Genomic DNA, 23949 nt, shown 5'->3' on the forward strand with positions numbered 1-23949 from the left:
TCTCTCTGGTCCACCGGAGCAGTCTGCTGCCCTCCCAAATCCTGGCACCCTAGTCGACTGCCTAGGTTGCCTAAATGGAAGCGCTGGCCCTGTTGTCACCTATACACTGTGTAATTACTTTCTCTTTGTGCACAGATTCCCAGCCAGAAGGGATCATTGTGATCAACTAATCTGGCCTCTTGTGTAACACAGACTATAGACTTCCCCCAAATAATTCCTAGAGAATATCTGTTACAAAAACATCCCATCTTGACTTAAAAATTGTCAGTGATGGAGAATCCACCACAAACCCTGGTCAATTGTTCCAATGCTTAATTACCCTAACTGTCAAAAAGTTACCCCTCATTTCCAGGCTGAATTCTCTATCTTCAACTGCCAGCATTTAGCAGTGTTTTCACATCATTGATAAAAATATTAAGCAGTTCTACAGGACCCCACTGGAAACATACCTGCTTGATGATGATACAATTACATTTTGAGATTAATCTCTTAGTCAGTTATAAACGCATTTAACGTGTGCTATGTTAATTTTATATTGTTCTAGTTTTTTAAATCAAAATGTCATGTGGTACCAAATGTCTTACATATGTCTAAGTATATTACATCAACACTATTATTTTTATCAACCAAACCTGATATCCTCTTTAATGAGATTGCAAATTAATTTAACAGGATCTATTTTCCTTCAATCCACGTTGATTAGCATTAATTAAATCACTCTAAATCTTTATGACTCAAGTCCCATGTCAGCTGCTCTATTATCTTACCCAGGATCAATGTCAGCCATATAGAGCCATAATTCCCTGGGTCATCCTCTTTAACAGTTTTAAAACTGGCACAGAATTAGCTTTAATCCATTTTTCTGGAACCTCCCCAGTACTCCAAGACACTGAAAAATCAACGTTAATGGTCCAGCAAGGTCCTCAGCCAGCTCTTTTAAAACTCTTGGATACAAGTTATCTGGACCTTCTGATTTAAAAATGCCTAACTTTAGTAGCTTCTGTTTAACATCTTCCAGAGATACTAGTGGAGTGGAAAGTGTTACCACCACCATATGATGAAACTATGTCATCTGTTCCTACCCACCCCCCATCCAAAACAGAGATATATATTAAACACTTCTGCCTTTTCTGCATTATTATTGATAATTCTACCATTTCCATCTAGTAATGAACTAATACAATTGTAAGAATTATTTTAATATATTTTAAAAACTCCTTATTACTGTCCTTAACTCTGCTTGCCACAGATGTCTCCTTGTGTCCTTTTGCTTCCCTTATCAATTTTCTATAATTCCTAACTTCTGATTTATATTCATTACTACCAATTTCCCCTTTTCTTGCATTTGTTATGTACTTTTTTGATGAGTATTAGTATTTATAGCTGCCTTCACTTCTTCTCTAAACCAGGTCAGAAACAGTTATTGTGGAAACAGTGTTCATCACATTTTGGTTAAATGGTCGAATCTCTACAATGGTTTCCCCTTACCTTCTGCATTAAAAGCAAATTCTTTGTTCTAGCCTTCAAGTGTCTATCCAGTCTTGCACCTCCCTAAATCTCTTCTCTCTTTGGTTTTCATTTGTCTCCCCACTCCACTTCTCTATCTCATGTCTCACAATTAATTACCACATGCTTCCTTTTTCTCACATACCAGTTCTTTCCATATGTTGTCCCCTGTGAATGGAACCCCTATCCTGAAACAGTCCAACACAGCTAAGTCATCTAAAGTGCTGGCTTTTGTGAATCTCATTCTGAGGAGCCTATCTCTCCCTATGCATTTTATAGGGAGTCTAGATGCCAAACAAAGGATTCATGAATCCTAAAAGTCAGGCATGGTGGCACTCAGCATTACCACACCTATGTTTCTTTGTGAATCTAGCACTAAGTGATTATGTCACTTCTGAAAATGGGACTTTTAAGAGCTTTTGGAAATTGCACCCTTTGTCATACAAAACTGTACAGAACTCAGGCTGAAGTGGAAGGCTGAAGTGGAAAGTTAGTTCTCCTGGGATCTGAACCTGAGCTTCCTGAGAATCTAGGTACAAATATTTAAAACAAAAAACAAAAAAAACCAAGAGGCTTATACTACTGAATCATTGTCTTATCACCCAGGAGCGGCGCCAGGGTTTTTGGTGCCCTAGGCGCAGGGCCGGCTCGACGGTCCTGCGGCTCCGATGGACCTCCAGCAGGCGTTCCTGCGGATGGTCCGCTGGTCCCGCGGCTCCGGTGGACCTGCTGCAGGAGTGCCTGCGGATGCTCCACTGGAGCTGCGGGATCAGCGGAACCTCCGCAGGCACACCTGCGGGAGGTCCACCGGCGCAGTCTGCCGCCCTCCCATATACTTCTTTCTCCCTGCAGAGAAATTTTAATAAATTAGATTAAACAAAGTAACAATCTTTCTCTCCTCTCCTCCACTGTAATTAGCAAGATGCATGGAAAAGGTCACCATTTAGTCAAAACACTTTTCTTTGCTACTTTCAACCTTTCTTGTTTTTTGTGTCTATTTAGAAGATCTTTGGTACAGCAACCCTCCATACTATTGGACTATACAAATAAATAATAATACTTTCAGCACAGCTGATTATCTCCTTACATTTATCATGTTCATTTGTAGTTGTGTGCAATAGTATTCAGTTACACACAGATTTTCACATTAATTTACAATTCTTCTCTGCTTCTGATCTTCTGTTCAGAAAGTCTCATTTCTGTTCTATTTTTAGGAAACAATCATTGAGATTTTCTGACTCCTTTTAGGATAAAAGCACCCTCTGAGTAGCTGGCATATCACCTGTAATTGTTGCTCAGTATCTCCTCTGGTATATTATTCTGGTAAATGGTATTTCATCCACAGATATTTTCCAGTGCATTTAATTGCATGCTCCAGGGCACATACAATAAGAAATCCTTTATTCAACCATTATGGATACATATAGTGAAAGTTGTACCCTAACTCTTCAATTTAAACATGACTTGTGCTTTAAAAAAACAGATTGTAGATTAAATGTTGTTCTGTGAAGAAGTCACAATTCAATAGTCTTCCACTTGTCTTCAAGACAGCCTTTCTGAGTTAGACATTTTGATCAGAGATTAAGTAAATGCAGCGAGCAATTCACTCTGTGCAGCATTTCACAATAAAACAAGCACACTTTTGTTGAACTTATGCAACCTCTGTGTTTTTAATATTCCAACAGCTCTTATATGTTCAGCCCCAAATGTACCCCAAATTGATTCCTCAATAAATTGACAGCATTTACGGAGTTTTTTGGGGGGTGAGATGCCTGTCAAAGTAACTTGTTGGCTTTTTTTTTAAATGTAGGCACACTAGGATATTCACATGACGTACACGTCTTGTTCTGAGGAATATTTCAAGAGTCAGGAGTTATACTATCATATACCAGCATAATTCAACACAACACAAAGAACACAATGAAAAATCTGAAATAATAAATACTGTATGCATACAAAATGCTGAACTTGCTCCTGAAAAATGTACAGCAAAATGTAAAAGATTTGAGGCATAAGTGATAGTGATTTGAATAGTACACCTGCAATTGGCTGTGACCTCAAAATTCAGAGCCCCTTTAAAAATAAAAATTACTATTTTATATTCACAAAAGTCCTGCTCCCATGAATGTAACTAATCTATTTGTTGTGCCATATAAGGTTCATTCATTTTAAAAAAGGATATCAAACTGTATTTACTGTGCAAATGTGTTAACCATGTCCAAACTTTCCAAATTTGAATGGCTAAAGTCTTGCACATAAATCCGTATTTAAGTACCAACATAAAGGTGAACAGATTTTAGTGCGCTCTTAATTCTCACATCTCCTTCTGAAGTCAACGGGAGCTGAAGGAGCCTAAAATCGATTTAAGCACCTGAAAATATTTGCTCAAGTGCCTACAGAAGCAATTTTCAATGCAGGAATGTTCACTATAAATGATTATTATTATGCAAAGCTGGACTGTCTCATCAGAAGACTCATCTGGACTAGCTATCCTGTTAACTGATCGCTCTCATTAGAGTGTGTATGGTAACACCCATTGTTTCATGTTCTCTGTGTGTATATATATATCTTTCTACTGTATTTTCCACTGCATGTATCCAATGAAGTGGGTTGTAGCCCATGAAACCTTATGCTTAAATAAATTTGTTAGTCTCTAAGGTACTCCTGTTCTTTATCCTGCTATAGACTCCGAATCACACACACATACACTGGGAAAAATCTATTATATTTCCTGACATTGGGTGGCCCACTCAGCGTCCCCTAAATGGATTTCCCGGGGGTCAGGAGATGCTGCAGCTTCCAGTTTGGGAAGATATTGAAATGTCACAGAATATCTCCCCCTGCCCTAATCATGATTATTCTATAAACTAATATGTTCAAACCTTTCACAATGCAAAGAAGAGAGCTAACACTGTTTTGCTTTCTGTCCTTGCTTAACTGCATGCCAATGTGTGAAAGCTTTGGAAGCTGGGTTCCAGGGGCCTAATTCTGCATCCACTGAATACAGTGGCAACACTGCAACATATCATCAGCTGGTGTAAACAGATGTTGCACCACTGAAACCAATGTAGGCAATCCGATGTAGCCAGCTGAGCATCTGGCCCTCTGTGTTGAGTTGATATTCTTACAGCACTGCACTTCAGTTATACTTTTCTTTTTTTTAAGGAAAACGGTAACCTTCAACTGTAACTTTTTATATAAGAGTTTTATATGATTATGTAACCTAAAATTGTTTCTGCTTGAGCATTTTATTTGTTTATAAAACATTGCATAATTTAAGTGAATTACGGTGAAATTTGTTCATCAGCATAAGATCTATAATCCACCTAAACCCTCAAAATAGGGTTTGAGAGCGACTCAAGTGATGCATAGACATTCTACATGTGGTAAATTTCACTTCAATGCTTAAATTAGGTAACTTTTTAAAAGAGCAATTTTTGTATAATATGAGAGTGTAAAAGTTGATAGAATACCAGCAAGGACACTGGGAAGATTATTTATGGGACTATTTATCGACTACTTAGAATCTGCAGTTGAGTATGCCTTTGTATTAAACAGTCATAAATAGGCTTGGCAAAATTCGATTTTTGTTTATAATTTTAACAAATAATATTGACATTTATTTTTATGCCTCTTTTTCTATTTTTATCAATTTAAATGTTCACAGTTTCAGGAAATTTGGGGGATCAGATAATATTTAATGTCAGCAGACACTGAGATTCAAAAAGTTGAAGTTTTATAACCATTAAAACGCAAATTGTCAATGTCATGTCAAAATATACAAAGTAAATATCCTTAAACCAAACTCTAATACCTTCTCAAATGATATTTTTTCTTACTTTGCCTTCAGTAATTTTTTATTATTATTGATGGAAATATTTTTCCATCACGTTGCATATGTATGGTGAAATCAGTGTTTACCAACACATTGATAGTTATCTAATCCTTCCGAGCCTAATCTTAAAGCACCCACAATATGAAGGTCAGGGAGACGTCTAGTCAGAACCTGGATGAGAGCTGAAAAAAGGGACTCCAGAAACTCTTGAGCTGACAACTGTATTAAGAAGGGTTGTGTTGTGCTTTGATTTGGCCTAGAGAATTAAAATCTGATCCTTTTAATGAAACTCTTAGACTGGTGCTGATACTATACTTACGTTAGGAAGAAGACCTGGTCTTTACTTCCTTTGAAAGTGATGTATTTATTATTCCTGCAGAAGATATAATGCATTCCAAGGTAAAAGGATTATGGTGCTATCAGATCCTGAATAAGAAATTGAATGTGCATGGCCACACTCCAGAACCTGACTGGAGTCTCACTGACTTCAATAGGACTCCATGTAGGTGCACAATCAGTTGCCAGACTGGGGCCTTTGTCTACAGCAGGGATTGGCATCCTTTGGCATGTGGCTCGCCAGGGCAAGCCAGTGCCCAGCACATCCCTCAGCCCGCGCCACTTCCCGCCACCCCCATTGGCCTGGAGCGACGAACCGCAGCCAGTGGGAGCCGCGATCGGCCAAACCTGCGGACACGGCAGATAAACAAACCGGCCCGGCCCCCCAGGAGGCTAACGCTGGCAGGTCATGTGCCAAAGGTTGCCGATCACTTGTCTAGAGCCCTATCACTGCAATTGATGTATAGTTGTGAAATAACTGTAGATAAGAATAATGTTTAAGTTCAAAGAGCTGCATGTTTGTGTGATTTTCTTGTTTCCATCAATGACCAACATATTGTGCTCTTTCAGAAATTAAATCCTATACACAGTAGAATTAGATGACAATAGAATATTTACTTTTTTATTTATATTCAAGGGTGGGGAACCTCCTACACTATAGGGGACAGGATTTTAAACACAAGAAATCTGGATGGGAATGATGAATGTGGGAAAAGGAGGGAAAATAACCATGAGGTGGCAGTCCTCTTTTATAGTTTTCTTTCTATAATACAAAGACGTATAATAAAGTAGAAGTCAGAGTGTTTCTATATCCAAGCCATGGCATCTAATTTGCACTTTTAATGACCCAGGGATTCACACTGTTCTCCCAGCTCATGATTAAAACCTGTTCGCTATGACCCACCACAAATATAAAAAAATACAATTATGTGTTACACACTTAACTTTTCTTAGATCATTTACTTTTGCTCAAGCTTCTGTGCCATAACCACCATTGATGGAAATCCTATCATGACCAATAACAATGGATATGCCTCTCCTCACATCCATTTCAGTCTGGGTCTTGCCAGAAAAGACTCATCAGAATCACCCCATGTCCTTCCCGGCTTGCTACACATAAAAGGTAATTCCCCCTAGCACTGTCTAGAGTATTTCCTTCTTCTACCCCTTTCACTTGTTTGAGGTTGCTTAAATGAACATATATGAAACTGGACTGCTGGTACCAGAGGAAAAGGGGGCCAAGGAAATGATGGAGTCATGGTTTTAATTCTGAATTTTGAAGGGCTTTTGGGGTGTATTGCAGTCAGATACAACACATTAAAGGGTGAGATTTTCAAATTTGCAAATGGCCATGAGGCACCCAACTCCCCTCTGACTTTCAATGGGAGTTAGCCACCTGCCATTGAAGATCTCCCCCTAGCTTTATAATTTCAGTGTAATTTGTTCTTTCTGCTTGCCCTCAACCTCCCGCCTAATTTTGGTTTTATGCATATTTATTAAACAAGACCAACCATGGTGAAGATATTACAAAATCAAAGACTGGTCTCACACAAGTCTTCTTCAAAGCACTTTTAGGCAGTGCTTGAAAGATATTTTGAGATGCACCTTAGTACACATATATATGCTCAATGCTTCCTTAACAGGGCTGGCTCCAGCCTTTTTGACGCCCCAAGCATGGCGAAGAGGGGAAAAAAAAGCCACAATCGGTGGCACTTCGGCGGCTGCTCTACTGCGCCACTTCATTCTTCGGCGGCAATTTGGTGGCCATCCTTCCCTCGGAGAGAGTCTGAGGAACCCGTCACCGAATCGCCACCAAAGACCCAGCCGTGCCACCTCTTTCCATGGCCGCCCCAAGCATCTGCTTCCTGAGCTGGTGCCTGGAGCTGGCCCTGCTCCTTGAGACATTATTCTGGGTAGTTTCAACAGAAGACCACATAAAACTTTTATGAGGTGCTGGGCCCAATTCTGTCCACAAATGAATTCACTGGGAGTTTTGTCTTTGACTCCAGTATTGGATCCATTATATCTATCATTTGGATTTATTTCATAGAAATTGTGTGTGTTCTTTGAGGATGGTAGGAACAGAATTTTAGTTTTGGCAACCAGTATGAGATAAACTATGGTCAGGATCAGCATGAATTCTAAATTATTATATGGGCTCATTTTCAAACAGTGCTTTTTATTCAATTACATTAAATTACAAGAAATTGAAACAAATGTGGTTCAGTGATGCAAAGTTACAGGAGTTTTCACAGCTGTTATTTTCTTCATCTGATTTTTCCACTTCACATAATGGTATCCTTGAATTTCATAACCAAACTGTCATACTGTGAGTTATTAGTTATTCACAACTTTATCATCATGTCCTAGATATTATTATTCCTTCTCCTTGAGTTTAAGACACAGTGATAATATGAAATTGAAATGTCATTGCACTGCAGCCAAGGAAATGATTACTACAAAAGGCACATCTGCCTACAGTTCACAAAGCACACAATGTGAGAAGGAAGACCTATGGACCGCAGTAACTAACTCTAGTCATTTATGAATAATTTTTTCTACTAACAGGAGTATCAGAGTCATTTAAGAGAAAAGGGATGACTGGCTTAATCTAACATTTCATTACTGATTTATTTAAGTCTCCGTTATATCTAGCATCTCTGTGGTAGCAATACAAAATATAGGGGAAACACTAATACTAGGTCTTTGTGGGATATCAAAGAATACCTATCTCTTATAGTGTACTTTTTATCAGTAGATCTCAAAGTGCTTTACAAAGGTTACCTTACTTTACAGATAGGGAAACAGACAAAGAGATGGAAGTTGACTTTCCCAAAATCACCTAGCAGGCCAGTGGCAAAGCAAGGAATAGACCCCCAGGTCTCCTGAGTCCCAGTCCAGTCTGTTATTCACTAGGCCATTGGCACTTGATTGATCACTTTATAAGATAAACATGTATAAAATATGCAAGCTAATAGTAAAAGAAAACACCAGACAATGTTGCTTTCTGGTGACTAAAGTACTATTATCAGGAAAATGTGCATACTGCATCTGAAGTTGGGGGTGCGGGGAATGTTGTCTGGGCTTGCTGGAGGAAGGTAGCAGAAATGTAAGGTGGGGGTGGAGGGTGAGAAGGAGATCAGAAACTGCTGCAAAAAGATGGGTGGTGGTCAGCTGTGCAGTGCTGACTCACTCCCTGAGAAATGTAAGGCGCGAAAGGCTTTAAAAGTCACATGTCCTGGTGTTGGAAGCCCTTTCTCCACGCAGCAGGCAAAGGAGCACCCACCTTCCCTCCTCTTCAGGTGCGAATATCAGGTGGGTCAGGACCTGTTATGGGCATTGCGCTAGTTGCTCCTTTTTAGGGGGGCTGGGAAGGAAATTTTCTCTCACTACCACCTTTGGTGGAGTAGGGGTTTTCACCTTCCCCACAGCAGGTGTCAGGGAGGACCTATTACAGTGAGGAGAAAGTGGGGTTAGGCTACATTTCGCAACTCATTTGGTAAGTAGGGTGGATGTCCAGTGCAAGGACTCCATAGGGAAATCATCCAGTGAACAGATAAATGACCTGGTAAAGGACTTCAAAAGGAGGTGCTGGTTAAAGGAACGGGTGGAGGAGGGGAAGGCAGGGGCATGAGGCTCCTGTGATTTGTACGGCAAGGAGCCAACCCCCCCTTTCTGATAGCCCACCTTAATCCTCCTATAAGGTAGGCGTTGATCTTTAAGATACCTGCTGTGGGTTGGCTGGGGAACCTGAATGAAAAATGAAGAGGGCTGGTGGAAGCCTCGTGTAGTTATCTGAATGAACATGGAGTTGCCTGCACTATACACTTTTATCTTCCAGGTAGCCCCAGGCATCTAATAATAAAGTTGCAGCCTGATTAAATCTATATCAAGTGTCTCCTGTCCTTCTTTTGGGATAGCCAGACAATCAAGGCTTGTTCTTGAAGCAAGAAAATCACAAATTGATTCAGAGCTCTGCTTTGACAAAAGAATAGGCCAGGACTTTCAAACATAACTTCTTTACATATATGTCAGCAGCTGAAGCGCTCTGCACCTTTGGAAGCGAAGCCACTTTTATTTATTTGCCTCAGTATGGATTTTGGAGTCTAACTTTTTGCAACCAGATACTAAAAATCTTGGCTAAAGACTATAAAGAGAGCGTGATCTTGAAAACCCAAACTTCAAGTGCTTAATGTTAAACTATATACCATTATTAAGCATGGCTATTTTAGTTAGTATTGTCTGATTTAAACAATAATGCTAAATCCATGCTTATCACACAAAAACAGCAAAAAGTGTTTAGAACTGATTGCATTCTTTGTCTAATTGTACATCTGTGTTGCAAAAGCAGTATGCATCTTAGCTGAAAGTCTAAAGTGTAAAGGCCAGAATACCAGAACATCAGCCACAGAGACTTAATCTTCATTTCCTAATATATATTTGGATAAACTCAAAATTGAATTGTCGTGAGCCTACTGTTAACAGTTAACACTTACCACTGAATCGTGTTTTTAAGAATGCTTCAGAATCTCTCCGTAGGAGGCAGCATGTCATCATTTTAGTTGCAACACAATTTTTCTCCTGTTAGAAAGATGCATGTTGTGCCTTTTATTAATACAAACAGTACTATCATCTCAAAATACATGTCACACTACTTTTTGATTTTTTACTTTTATCTTTCTGTAAAGGGCAGGCCTCCACAAATACTAGTTTCAATTAGCTAAATTTCTCTCTTCTTTTCCCCAATAATACTATGAGTCAAAGTGAAGACAGAATATTCTGTGTGTTCCTGCTAAGTTTGGATTTGTTTATTGATTTAATTTATTTTTAAAAAAATCAAGCCATCTTATTACCCATACACACAATAATAATAACAAAAAAACTGCACAAAGTATATGTGAGGCTACAGGTTTACCACTGATTTGTGTTATAATAATCTTCAGCAATATTTCCGTACAGATCTGCCACTGATATAAAACATATTTTCAACTCATTTCTAAGTTATTTATAACAAATAATTTGCAAAATAAATGAAAATGAATTTTAAACATCTCCACATAACCTGTTTAAAGGCAGGCATTTTGCAATTTCACTTCAAGGTACCAAATGGCACTATAATGAGATCTGCTACATATAATATATTATTATTTATATATTAGGTGCTTTGTAGTGATATGTAGCAAATGATAATATGCCTGCAATCAAATAGAAATCAATTTTCAATGTTCAGTATTCTACTTAGAAGCACTGGCAGTACTTGTACTATCCCCTTTGGAGCTCAAAGACATTGCAAAACTTTAATGAGTTACATCAGCTCTTCTCTTGTTATCACTGAACTAATCAATAAAGACAAGCACTTTGTGTTATAAATAAAACAGTAAGGGACGAAGGAGAGGAAACCTTACATCCTACTAGCTCTCTAATAAAACTGACATAAAGAGTGTATTTAAGAAATCAGGCTTAATGCATTAGCCACACTACAGCCCTTACTAAATGATTTTTCAATGTAACAACAATTATGCTGTATAAACATATACTGCTTTCAAAGATCACTGCTTCCTAAAATTCAGCCATATGTCCTTATCATAGAGAGCAGGCACGACTCTCAGGTGGCTGATGAAGAAAAGGATGATCATTCATGCACAATATAGATTTCTAAAGGGTATTAGAAAAATGTACAGTAACTCCTCACTTAACATCATCCTTGTTAATGCTGTTTCGTTGTTACATCCGTGATTTATTAGAGAATATACTCATTTAAAGTTGCGCAATGTTTCCTAATAACGTTGTTTGGCTGTGGGGATTTGGAACCAGGGTGGACTGGCAGCACCCTCAACAGCTCCCCTCCAATCCTTCCAGCACCTCCTTCCCCCCAGCGGCTCCGTGGATCAGCAACTCCCCCCTTCTTCCCTCTCACAGCAATTAGCTGTTTCGTGCGCATTCAGGAGGCTTGTAGAGGGAAGGGGAAGAAGCAAGGATGTGCTGGGTGGAGGGGGTGGTATGGGGGTGGGCCTGGGGCAGAGTCGGGGGTTGAGCATCTCCCCATGCAGTTTGGAAAGTTTGTGCAGTTGTGTATGCACTGTCCAGAGGAGGGAGTGGTGCACTCCAGTGGGATAGTGTGGGTTCATCATCACGTTCAGTTTCTGCAGGGAAGCATTTGTAGCCGTTGCCTTGTGCTTATTGTGTCTCCTTCCTCCTGCCTCCCTCAGTGCTGCCTTGTTGAGTGTGAGGCTACATTAATAACAATGTGCTAACCCTTGAGGGCTCAGCTGAGTGCTAGTTCATCATTTAGCAGCAAGGCATTCCCTGGGAAATATCCCACGTGATATCGACATGATTGCTTTAGGAGAAGCTCAGGGAGCTCATGAGCAGGTCCCCAGACAATTCTCTGATTAGTACTGTGTATATATGTATATATAAAATGTCTTCTGTCTGAAAAAAAATTCCTTGGAACCTAACCCCCCCCCATTTATATTAATTCTTGTCGTAAACAAATAAGTAAGAGTTAATAGAACAAAAGTGCTTCATATCTCTTTTGCCTGGAAAGGGTTAACAAGAACAGTGAGCCTGGCTGTCACCTGACCAGAGGACCAATCAGAGGACAGGATACTTTCAAATCTTGAGGGAGGGAAGTTTTTGTGTGTGCTGTTAGTTTTTGGTTGTTGTTCATTCTAGGGGCTCAGAGGGATCAGACGTGCAACTAGGTTTCTCTCCAATCTCTCCGATACAGGCTCTTATAAATTTCGAATAGTAAGTTAAGTACTAGGTAGATAAAGCGAGTTAGGCTTATGTTTGTTTTCTTTATTTGCAAATGTGCATTTGGCTGGAAGGAGTTGAAATGTGTATTTAGCTGGGAGGAGTTCAAATGTGTATTTTGCTGAAAGGATTTTAATTTTAATTTGTACCTGTATACTTAGGCTGGGAGGGTATTCCCAGTGTCTATAGCTGAAAGACCCTGTAACATATTCCATCTTAAATTTACAAAGATAATTTTTACTGTTTTTTTCTTTCTTTAATTAAAAGCTTTTCTTGTTTAAGAACCTGATTGTTTTTTTTTTTTATTCTGGTGAGACCCCAGGGGACGGGGTCTGGATTCACCAGGGAATTGGTAGGGAGAAAGGAGGAAAGGGGGAGAGAGAGGCTAATTTCTCTCTGTGTTAGGATTACTGTCTCTCTCAAGGAGAATCTGGGAGGGGAAGAGAGAAGGAGGGGGAAAGATGCATTTTCCTCTCTGTTTAAGATTCAAGGAGTTTGAATCACAGTGATCTTCCAGGGTAACCCAGGGAGGGGAAGTCTGGGAGAGGCAACGGTAAGGGAAAGGGTTTACTTTCTTTGTGTTAAGATCGAGGGTCTGGGTCTTGGGGGTCCCCAGGAAAGGTTTTGGGGGGACCAGAGTGTACCAGGGACTGGAATTCCTGGTTTGTGGCAGCGCTACAGGTTCTAAGCTGGTAATTGAGCTTAGAGGAATTCATGCTGGTACCTCATCTTTTGGATGCTAAGGTTCAGAGTGGGGAATTATATCATGACAATTCTTATGAGGAAATTGGATTTGATTAACATCGTTTTGCTTAAAGTCGCATTTTTCAAGAACCTAACAGCGACGTTAAGCAAGGAGTCACTGTACAACCCATTTGTTGGCTGCTGTCAGTGAAAAACATTTTTTAACAGCTACAATAAGGATAACAAAATTTGGCCCAAATTCTGGTCCCATTGAGATCAATGCAAGTTTTGCCATTGTTCTTAATGGGATCAGGATTTGGTCCATAATTGCTATGTGCTGATTCCGCACTGAGTAGCTCTTATTCCCAATGAGTTGTCCGACTGACTCCAATTTAATAATTCTTGTAAATAAGTGCTACTCAGTGCAAGGGCTGAAGAACTGGGCCTCATTTAAATACAACGATGAGGAATATCTACAGATACTGATGTTAGATATCACTGGATGGATAATGATGTCTCGATATAATGTACCTATGAAAAAAATATTGTTGCAAAGCATAACTACTCATTAATAAACAACTTGTAAAGTGTCTTAGATAAACCGTGGAAGTGTCCATCTGGATATTTATTGCCTAGTTTGAGAGGAAGCCTAACATTACAGTAATTAGCTTATACATACTGTGACAAACCCAGGCCAGTGGGGTGCAGGAGTCTGGTAGAGGGCAAATATACTGGTCACTGGCTGAGTAGTTTTCTGTTCCCTGACTGACCAGAGCAGGCGCTGCACTAAAGTAATCAGGAACCTGCTAGAACCAATTCAGGCAGACAAGCTAATTAGAACACCTGCAGCCAATCAAGGCAGGCTAATCAGGGCACCTCAGTTTAAAAAGGAGCTCACTCTAGTCAGGGAGGGGGGAGCCAGAGGAGAGGAAGTGTGTGAGGAGCTGGGAGCAAGAGGCACAAGGAGCTGAGACTGAGAGGGTGTGCTGCTGGAGGACTAAGGAGTACAAGCGTTATCAGACACCAGGAGGAAGGTCCTGTGATGAGGATAAAGAAGGTGTTTGGAGGAGACCATGAGGAAGTAGCCCAGAGAGTTGTAGCTGCCATGCAGCTGTTACAAGAGGCTCTATAGACAGCTGCAATCCACAGGGCCCTGGGCTGGAACCCGGAGTAGAGGAAGGGCCCGAGTTCCCCCCAAGCCTCCCAACTCCTGATCAGACACAAGAGGAGCTGACCCAGACTGTGGGGAAAATCACTGAGCTGAGAAAATCTGCCAATAAGCGCAGAACCCACCAAGGTAGAGGAAGAACTTTGTCACAATACCCTCTGAGGAATCAGATGGTGAAAATGAAGACAACTTTTATTCCAAGTTATGACAATGTTTCAAATCTCTCCATATGCTAGCATCAATTTTTTTTTTCTGGAGATTTCAATGCTCATGTGGATTGTAACAGCCATTCCAACTCTTTAGGAGTAGTAAGTGATTAAACCTAGTATATAAGACATAAGGATATAAGGAATGGCTGGACCGTGAAAATCCACTATGCCCAACATATCTTCCCCCTTTCAATATTAATTTTAAGCTTGAACTTCCCTATTCAGTAACTGCATATAGTTTAATTAACAATATAAGCAGTAAGTATATTTTAAATTCATTCAAACTCCTCCTTTGATAAGTTTAATATTTTTATTGCTGAGTTAGATAGTTCTCTTACAATTACAAACCTCACAATGAGCACTTAAATAATGAACACATTCCTTGTAATTTCCTCACTATTCCTCATTTGGTCCTATATTTTGGAACCTATATATGAGCCAAATGTGTGAACTCCAATCTGTACTAGCATTAACAAAACCCCTATATATTTTTGTTGTATTAAATACCTTATTATTATCAATTGAAATCATCCTTATTGATATAATCCCTCTTTAGTAAATGTATCCTTCCATGGACATGATGGTCAATACTGAACAAAATATTCTCAATGAAGTCCAGTGAAACAACACTATCACATTTTAAAAAATCAAATTCTTTCCTTCTCTTGAATCCTCACAGTAACTTTATTTTAAAACAAAACAACTCAGAAACTATCTTTAGCCATAAAAACAGATGATCGTTTAAAAGATTTTCCTTTAATATTTTCTTACCATTTTTTTGATCAGTAGGATGCAAAATTATTTAATTTAACATGCACTCTCTTATTTTTAGTACATTGACCTTACTTAATATTTGCCTACATTAAAATAAATATTTCACTGACTGGTCAATTTACTTAAAAGACTCCAATCCACCGGTTTCATTTTTATATTATTATTAGATAGGTCTTTGGCATGTGGGCCAACTTTGATATCCCACAATCGATATCGATTTCTTGTAGTTGTAACGAGCAGACTAGGCTGAAGAAATCTGCATATCGGTAGGCAAAGCTAGCATACAAAGATGAATTCAGAACCTGGTGCATTACAATGCAATGAATAAATAGCAGTGTTTCAGATATAACACAGAGCAAGTAAGGGCTAATATTCCTGGGCTAAGGAGCCTCCACCAGATGAAACAATTCAATAGCCATGTGGTTTCCCCTTTCATGAGTTACTTTTCCATCCACAAGCTATTTTACTCCTGTGCCAATAACTACATATCTGTGTCAATTACATTGGATGTGGAACTTTCAAATAATCCTAATTTTTAAAAAATCTAAGTACTGTATACTGTCCAACATACATTGCATTTCCTTTGCTTCAAAGCTCACTGATACTTTGGATCAGACCTCAAGCGGTTTGTGGTGCAGCCCTTCCACATACAAAACTATCATAGATTTCAATGGCCACTCTATTTAAAAAAAGGAAGGGGAAAGGTAGAGTATGACTGATGTTTCAGGTAGAGTATGACTGAAATTTGACAGATGACAAATTAGAGGTGGATATATAACAGGACCTCTATGTTTAAAAAAAAATAGATAAGCATGACCTTCTTTTAAGAGATCACAGGACAAGACCTCTAGGAAAATTAGGCTTTTAAGAGTGTCCCCACAGTTACTTCTACAGTATGTTTTTTGTGTCTTTTGCTCTTCACATAAATACCTAACATAAACGAACTGAGGTGAATGGAAGGCAAGCAGAGGATAGACAAAGTCAGCAAGGAAGAAATTAGGGGGAAAGTGAACTTGGGATTCTCAGTGATAGGCTCAAGAGTTCACATTTGAGGTGGGCTGAACATGTGATAAGAATGGGATACAAACAACCAGCAAAGAAAGCATGGAAGGAAGAAGATAGCAAGAAAAAATGTGGAAGACTGAGGATATGATGGAAAGGCTCCATCAAGAGAAGTTTGGAGAGAAAGGAACTGGAACTCTAAGACCTATGAATCTATGCTATGTACTGGAAGAGTGATGAAGAATTGTTAGAATCTCTGACCCTGTGTGAACAGAAAAGAGAGAAAGAAGGAAAAGGGAAACATAATACCAAGGAACCACAAGAGCACAGTGGAGGACTGTAAACAGGTGCCAACACAGAGGCCCTCCTCATGGACTGGGATGACACTGCAGGCACCTTGCCTTGGTTTCGTTTTCAGTCCTCAAAAATAATTCACATACAACCAGAGTCTTTAAAAAAAAATTCGCCTTCTCTTGGGATCTAATTTATTAAATATCATTCAGATCCCAAAAATGCCCCTTTCCATCCACCCTCAATGTTATGGTCTCATAATCCTCTTTATCAGGATTGTGTTTCTAACTGACTTCTCCCTCTCCTTGGAGACTCTGTTTATGAGTCACTCGCCCTCAGTCACCAGACCACTTCTTCTTCTTTCCTAGGTGGGTCAAATTTCCCTAAATATAGGTCTGGACTGGCTGGGATAGAGGGGAGCCTTGCCCTGCTCACTCTAGAAGCTATTGGTCTCAGGCCCTGAAAGGAACTATAGCCTGGATTTGGGCCTATACCTTCCCCCTCACAGACACTAACTATTCTTGGGACCACCTACCTTATCCAATAACCATTTTTGGTTATTCCAGACACCTGGAACAGAGTAATTGGCCCCTCACATTACTCTAAAGGGCCAATGCCCTGTTACAATGCCAAATAACTGGGTTTTCTAAACATATATAACACCGAAGACCTAGCTCAAGCAGGGTTCCGGTAGCTTCTGAAACATAGGAGACAGTGATACCAACAAATAGCTAACAAATTATTCGAAAGGATACTGATTCCTATGCCCTACAGTGTTTTAATACAGAATGTGATGTCCTTCTTTGCTCAGCTAATAATCAATTCATCAGTTTAAAACTACTTCCTACATAAGACAATATGATCTTGTGGCTAGACCCAGGATACCAGAAGTCATAGCTCTCTGTGTTACGTTCTTTTCTCTACAATTGACACTCTCTGATTTAGACCAAAATTTCAATCCTGACTGAAATTGATGTGTATAGTTAGGCTCCTAAATCTCTATCCAGGTACTCAGATAAGTAGCTTTAAAAAAAAAAAAAGGTACTCAGCACCTGGAGTTCCCATTAAAGTTCATTGAAGTCACTACTAAGAATCAAGCCGCTAAGTAACTTTAGACAGTCAAATTTTAAAAACAGTGGCCCTGGCATCTGTGTCAATTTATCTATCTGAAAAATTTACATAATTATACCTCACCCCATCCTTAAAAAAGGGAAGAAGGAGAATCTGGGGAACTACAGACTCACCTCAGTCCCTGGAAAAATCATGGAGCAGGTCCTCAAGGAATCCATTTTGAAGCACTTGAAGGAGAGGAAGGTGATCAGGAACAGTCAACATGGATTCAACAAGGGCAAGTCATTTGCCTTCCATGATGAGATAACTTGCTCTGTAGATATGAGGGAAGTGATAGACGTGATATATCTTGACTTTAGCAAAGCTTTTGATATGGTCTCCCACAGTATTCTTGCCAGCAAGTTAAAGAAGTATGGATAGGATGAATGGAATATAAGATAGATAGAAAGCTGGCTAGATCATCGGGCTCAATGGGTAGTGGTCAATGGCTCGATGTCTAGTTGGCATCCAGTATCAAGCAGAGTGCCCTAGAGGTCAGTCCTGCGTCCAGTTTTGTTCAACAGCTTCATTAATGATCTGTATGATAGGATGGATTGCACCCTCAGCAAGTTTACAGATGATCTTAACTGTAGGGAGAAGTAGATATGCTGGAGGGTAGGAATAGGCTCCAGAGTGACCTAAATAAATTGGAGGATTGGGCCAAAAGAAATCTGATGAGGTTCAACAAGAACAAGTGCAGAGTCCTGCACTTAGGAAAGAAGAAATCCACACACTGCTACAGGCTGGGGACTGACTGGCTAACTGGAAGTTCTGCACAAAAGGACATAGAGATTACAGTGGACGAGAAGCTGGATATGAGTCAACAGCGTGCCTTTGTTGCCAAGAAGGCTAAAGGCATATTAGGCTGCATTAGTAGGAACACTGTCAGCAGATCAAGGGAGGTGATTATTCCTATCTATTTGGCATTGGTGAGACCACATCTGGAGTATTGCATCCAGTTTTGGGCCCCGCCACTACAGAAAGGATGTGGACAAATTGGAGAGAGTCCAACAGAGGGCAAAAAAAATGATTAGGGGCTGGGGCACATAATTTATAAGGAGAGACTGAGGGAACTGGGCTTCTTTAATCTGCAGAAGAGAGGAGTGAGGGGGGATTTGATAGCAGCCTTCAACTACATGAAGGGGGGTTGCAAAGTGGATGGATCTAGACTGTTCTCAGTGGTACCTGATGACAGAACAAGGCGCAATGATCTCAAGTTCCAGTGTGGGAGATCTAGTTTAGATATTAGGAAAAATTATTTCACTAGAAGGGTGGTGAAACACGGGAATGGGTTACCTAGGGAGGTGGTGGAATCTCCATCTTTAGAAGTTTTTAAGGCCTGGCTTCACAAAGCCTTGGCTGGTATGATTTAGTTGGGGTTGGTCCTGCTTTAAGAAGGGAGTTGGACTAGATGACCTCCTGAGGTCTCTTCTAACCCAAATGGTCTATGATTTTCTGATTCTTACTCCCCCCAAGGGGCAATGAGGCTTACGTGTTAATGAAGGACAAAGTATTATTATATGGGGCCTCTTTTTGCAGCAGTGTAATGGGTGTACCTTTCCAGAATTCAAAATGCCGGTCATATTACTAAAATTATCAACTCACAATTCTTTACTTACTTCAACATTTGATTTGACATGCTTTTTATACTTCTAAAATGTCCATCTTTACTTCTGATCATTCCAAATGTTAGCTGTGCAACCTTTCTTCCATTTTCTAATACATTTATAAACACTGTTTGTATCTGAGGTAATTGTTATCCTTTTATAAAAATCGAGGGGGGGCAGGGGGAATGACCTCACAACAACTTTATTAATCAAAAATCAAAACAACATAGATGACTATTTCGTTTTAAGCAATATATTTCATAAATGTTACCAGTACTCAGTGATCTCCATTATCTGCCTGTGAGTTTCTAGGTTGAGCACAAGGTGTTGGCTTTGATGTGTAAATCCTCAGATTTCTTGCAGCCTGCCGTTTTGAGACACCACCTGCTGCCATACTGCTATAGTTACAATCAGCAGAGGTCCTTGAGCTTGATTCCTCTAACTCTAAAGATGAGGAATACTGGCAGAACATTCTCTGTAGAACTCATTGCCTTTAAAATACTCTGCCCCAGAAGGCCCAGAATATTCAGTTTGCTGAACTTCTGTGCACAATGTAAAGCTTATTTGTTTGAGCAGGCAGAGAGATGAGGCAGTGATAGGGAGTAGATATCTGGTGAAAAAGTGGCATTTTTTTTAAGCTGTATTGATCACAGCTGATCATGACTGGGGTTCAAGTGATGTGCAGCAGGGGAGAGCAGAAGAAGTGCTGCTGTGTTTTGCTAATAGTTACTTATATCCCCTGTTCTTATGTTTTTACAGTGTATGATAATGGACATTGCATAGACAACCTTTGGTGCGGAGTTTGTAGAAGAATTAACTGTAAATAAATATATAAAACTGTTAATAATCTCTAGCTCTTATATAGTGCTTTTCATCTGCAGATCTTAAAGCATTTCATAAAGGAAGTTTACATCACAACATTATATAATTACTGGATCAGAAACCTCCTTTCCCAATGCTCCCCAAAACCATCTGCCATGTGCTATCTCATGTGGTTTATGTCTTTTTTAAGGCCTTGGCCCTCCCTATGACTCCAAAGGGGCTCCTCAGATGCCCAAGTTTCCATTCACTTGAATCTAGTTGAATCCTGTGTTGCAGGAGTAGGATTTTATATTTGTATTAGATGTTATAAGGATTGATAGTTATAATAATGTAGTATGTATTTAATGTATGATTTGATCATCCTGCCAGCCACCCTTTTTGAATAGCAGAAAGGAATGACCCTCTGGGACATTGGTAGAAACACATCTGACAGACTGCGAGTGTCTGTACTGATGTTAAGGCAGGGACAGACTGGAACAATCCTTATGGCTGACTATGGTCACCCTCTGTTTTAGGATAAGTTATAATGTTTACTATGGGGTCTTGTTTCCTATATGCATTACAAATTAGATCCTTTAGTTAAATATACATTTCTTTGTTTTAAGGTTTAATAAGTAAGAGACAGAATCTTTTATTGTGTCTATATTAATGAGTTTAGAGGCATGTTGAAGGCCCAGGCCCCTGTGTGAACTGTTTTGGTCACAAGATTTAGTAAGGTTTAATTTACAATGTGTTTTTGCTCAAGATAAAACACTGCTGTTTGTATACCTTTGAAGGTCTCTGTAAAAGACTATTTGTGTGAATGAGGAATGTATGCATCAGGAAAAGATAAGGTGTGAAGGCCATTGTTAAAGTCAGATGGTCAAGGAGGAGTGAAGACACTTAACAACACCAGAGAACCATCAACGAGGATCCATAATTGAGGAAGGGCAGATTGACAACCCTGTGATGGAGGCTGGAACCCCTAATGACAAGATAATTGATTAAATTGAAACCAGGAAAGGATGACCCTCTCGGAGGTGCTTTGGAGTGTTAACATCAAAAGATAACACCAAGAAAGAAGCAACCGGTCATAAATGACAAAGCAAAATCCATAGACTTCAACGGAGAAAAAGGACTATAAGAACAGAGTGCTTTGCCATGGAACTTTGGGTTCATCTTGCCACAACTCCAAGAGCATCGGATCACAACTGACAGAGCCCAGCTCCGCTCTGCGATCAATCTGGCTGGTCACTAGATTGATCCAGACTCTGGACTGGTAACTATAAACATCGACTGGCAGAACTGCGTGCATGATGTCAGGGCTGGCGCTACCATTTAGGCAGCCTAGGCAATTGCCTAGGGCGCCAGAATAATTGGTAGGCGCCGTTTTGCCGGAGGGGGCGGCAGGCGGCTCCGGTGGAGCTGCCGCAGTGGTGTCTGCGGAGGGTCCGCTGGTCCGCGGCTCTAGTGGAGCTGCTGCAGTCGTGCCTGCGGACGGTCGGCTGCTCGCGCGGCTCCAGTGGACCTTTCGCAGGCACCACTCCGGCAGCTCCACCAGAGCCGCGGAGCGCTGGACCCTCCGCAGGCACTACTGCGGCAGCTCCACCGGAGCCGCGGGACCAGCGTGCGGGCCGGCGAAATTGCCGTCCGCCTAGGGCGCTCAAACCCCAAGCGCCGGTCCTGCATGGTGTGTGTGTGTGTGTGTGTGTGTGTGTGTGTGTGTGTGTGTGTGTGTGTGTGTGTGTGTGTGTGTGTCACTGAAAAGCATATGCTAACTGCCATATTTTCAATAAATGCGGTGTGATGCCATTTCTCCTATAAAAAGATCTTGTGTGCTTTTTATAAGCATAATGGTGTAAAGTCCTTGAGGCAGGGATTGTTTCTGCTCTTTCCTGGTATTGCCCCTTGAATAACTTTGGTGCTTAACAACAATGACTAAATAATAGTAGTTAAAATATTCTCCCCAATTTAACATTAATAGTGTTTCTTTGTGCTCCTCTAATTATCCTTTACCTTAATTCTTTTTTTTATAGATTTCCCAATTCTCCTTGCCAGATTGTTTGTCATTTTAAATGATTTTCGATTATACTTTAAACTATGTACATCCCTGCTTAACCATATTGACCTCTGTTGTTCATTTACAGTACTTGTTTAGACTTAATCTGCATGAGTTGCCACTGCTGTCTTTTCAACAATTTCTTAAATGTCGTTATTCCTCTCTCTATGTTCTTGGGACATAAGCAATTTGAAGCTTATGTCAACAGGCATATAAAAGGGGGGCTTATAACAGATGCAAGACTGAGTGAGGAAGTCTGACATTAATGTTAGCCTGATAAGAAGTGACTTTGTATTCTTCACTGTTCTCACAGCTAATTTTAATATAGAATTGCAGCTCCTAGGGCACTTAGCACTCCTTTTAAGTATGCTTTTCTGAAATCAAAAACATTTATTTGCTCCAGGATTTACCTTCATTGTGTATCTCAATGATTTAATGACGTTATAATCACTAGATCTTTGATGCTCCCCAAATTCAGTTTACTTAGCATACTTGGCTTATTTCCTAGGAGTAGATCAACAATGGCCTCTGACTTTGAAGGTTCTACAATCATTATAATGCAAAAGCAATGAAGATGTATATTCTATCATTATTATTGCATAGTTATCCTAGTCATTATTTGAGAAATAAACTCCCCCATGACTTAAGTCCTGGCTTTCTGACATGCTGTTCTTGTTTGAAAGGATATCTCTTGACCCAGTCTGTCGAACTGCCCTGGAGGTCTCTAACAATCCCTAGGCATCTCCAGGAACAAACCAAACACATTTAGGAAAGGATTTTCAAAATGATGTTCCTAGGGCTTGTCTCCACATGAAAGTTAACCTGGAACAAAGTAAAGTGGAAATTAAGAACAAATTAACTGTTCATGATTAAACTCCATTTGTTGAGGCTCTTCTTATGAAGTAACTTAATCCACGTCCAAAAGCAAATAAACTAAATTGGAATAAGAACATCTATATATGGAGTTAATAGTATTAGCTATTGCAGAATAACTCTCCACGCAGACAGCTTTCAGAATGGTAGCAATGTTAGTCTGACAAGCACCGACTCTGCTTCCATCAGAAACAATGGAAAGCATTCCCATTGACTTCAGTGTCAACAGTCAGGTCAATGCTGAGTTTTATTGCAAATTAACATTTAGTATCCTTAAATTTTGCCCAGACTGTTCATTGAGTCAGTTACAATATTTGTAAAAGTTTCTCTGTCAACTCAGTATCATATATATTTAACATTAAAACCATCTTAAGTTATTTTGCTGATCTTTTTAATAAAAATCTATGTTCTGGTATTTATATCTCTGTTCATTTCTCTAGATCAGTCTTGTCCTTGTCATTCCATTAGTTTCACCTTTCCCTTGAAATTCTCTGAACTACGGGTCAGAGTATATGTTATATGTGTTGTTTACACTCATTCAGAGAATAGTGGTCTAAATCCACAGCTGTGTTTGGGCAACTTTCTGCTGCTCTCCCAACATAAGCAACATTAAAGTCAGCATAACTGGCCACCAAAAGATGCCCTTGAATGTTTCTTATTGTCTGCCACAACAGAGTTTTCAGAATTCGGAAGGGCAGAGGCAGCAAGAGGTGGGTCTCACAGCTGGAAAGGGAGAACGGACATACACCTATGCCAGCTGGAAAGGCATCACAGATATGCAAATGAGGAGAGCTTGTGCCACTTCTCATCAATATTGTAAGGTAAAAAGAAAAAGAGCCAGGTATGGACATCAGCTAACTTGGAAGCAACTATACGGCATCAAGAACAAGAACCCCTAAGGAAAGGTAGTGCCAGATTGATGTTCTTAGAAACCAGAC

General features: G+C 39.9%; 1 protein-coding gene across 3 annotated transcripts in view; it reads right to left on the reverse strand.

The window, feature by feature from the left end:
• The window catches only part of NLGN4X (neuroligin 4 X-linked), a 290649-nt gene that overhangs the window by 235160 nt on the left and 31540 nt on the right, over positions 1-23949 (reverse strand). The window contains exon 2 of one of the 3 annotated variants that reach the window (XM_030572244.1): positions 10174-10258. The exons of the other annotated variants lie outside the window; for them this stretch is intronic. The gene's annotated coding sequence lies outside the window, so the exon portion shown is untranslated. The remainder of the gene's footprint in view (positions 1-10173; positions 10259-23949) is intronic. 3 annotated transcript variants of the gene reach the window in all.

This window comes from Gopherus evgoodei, chromosome 1 (genome assembly GCF_007399415.2).
Source record: "Gopherus evgoodei ecotype Sinaloan lineage chromosome 1, rGopEvg1_v1.p, whole genome shotgun sequence".
Taxonomy (NCBI): Eukaryota; Metazoa; Chordata; order Testudines; family Testudinidae; genus Gopherus; species Gopherus evgoodei.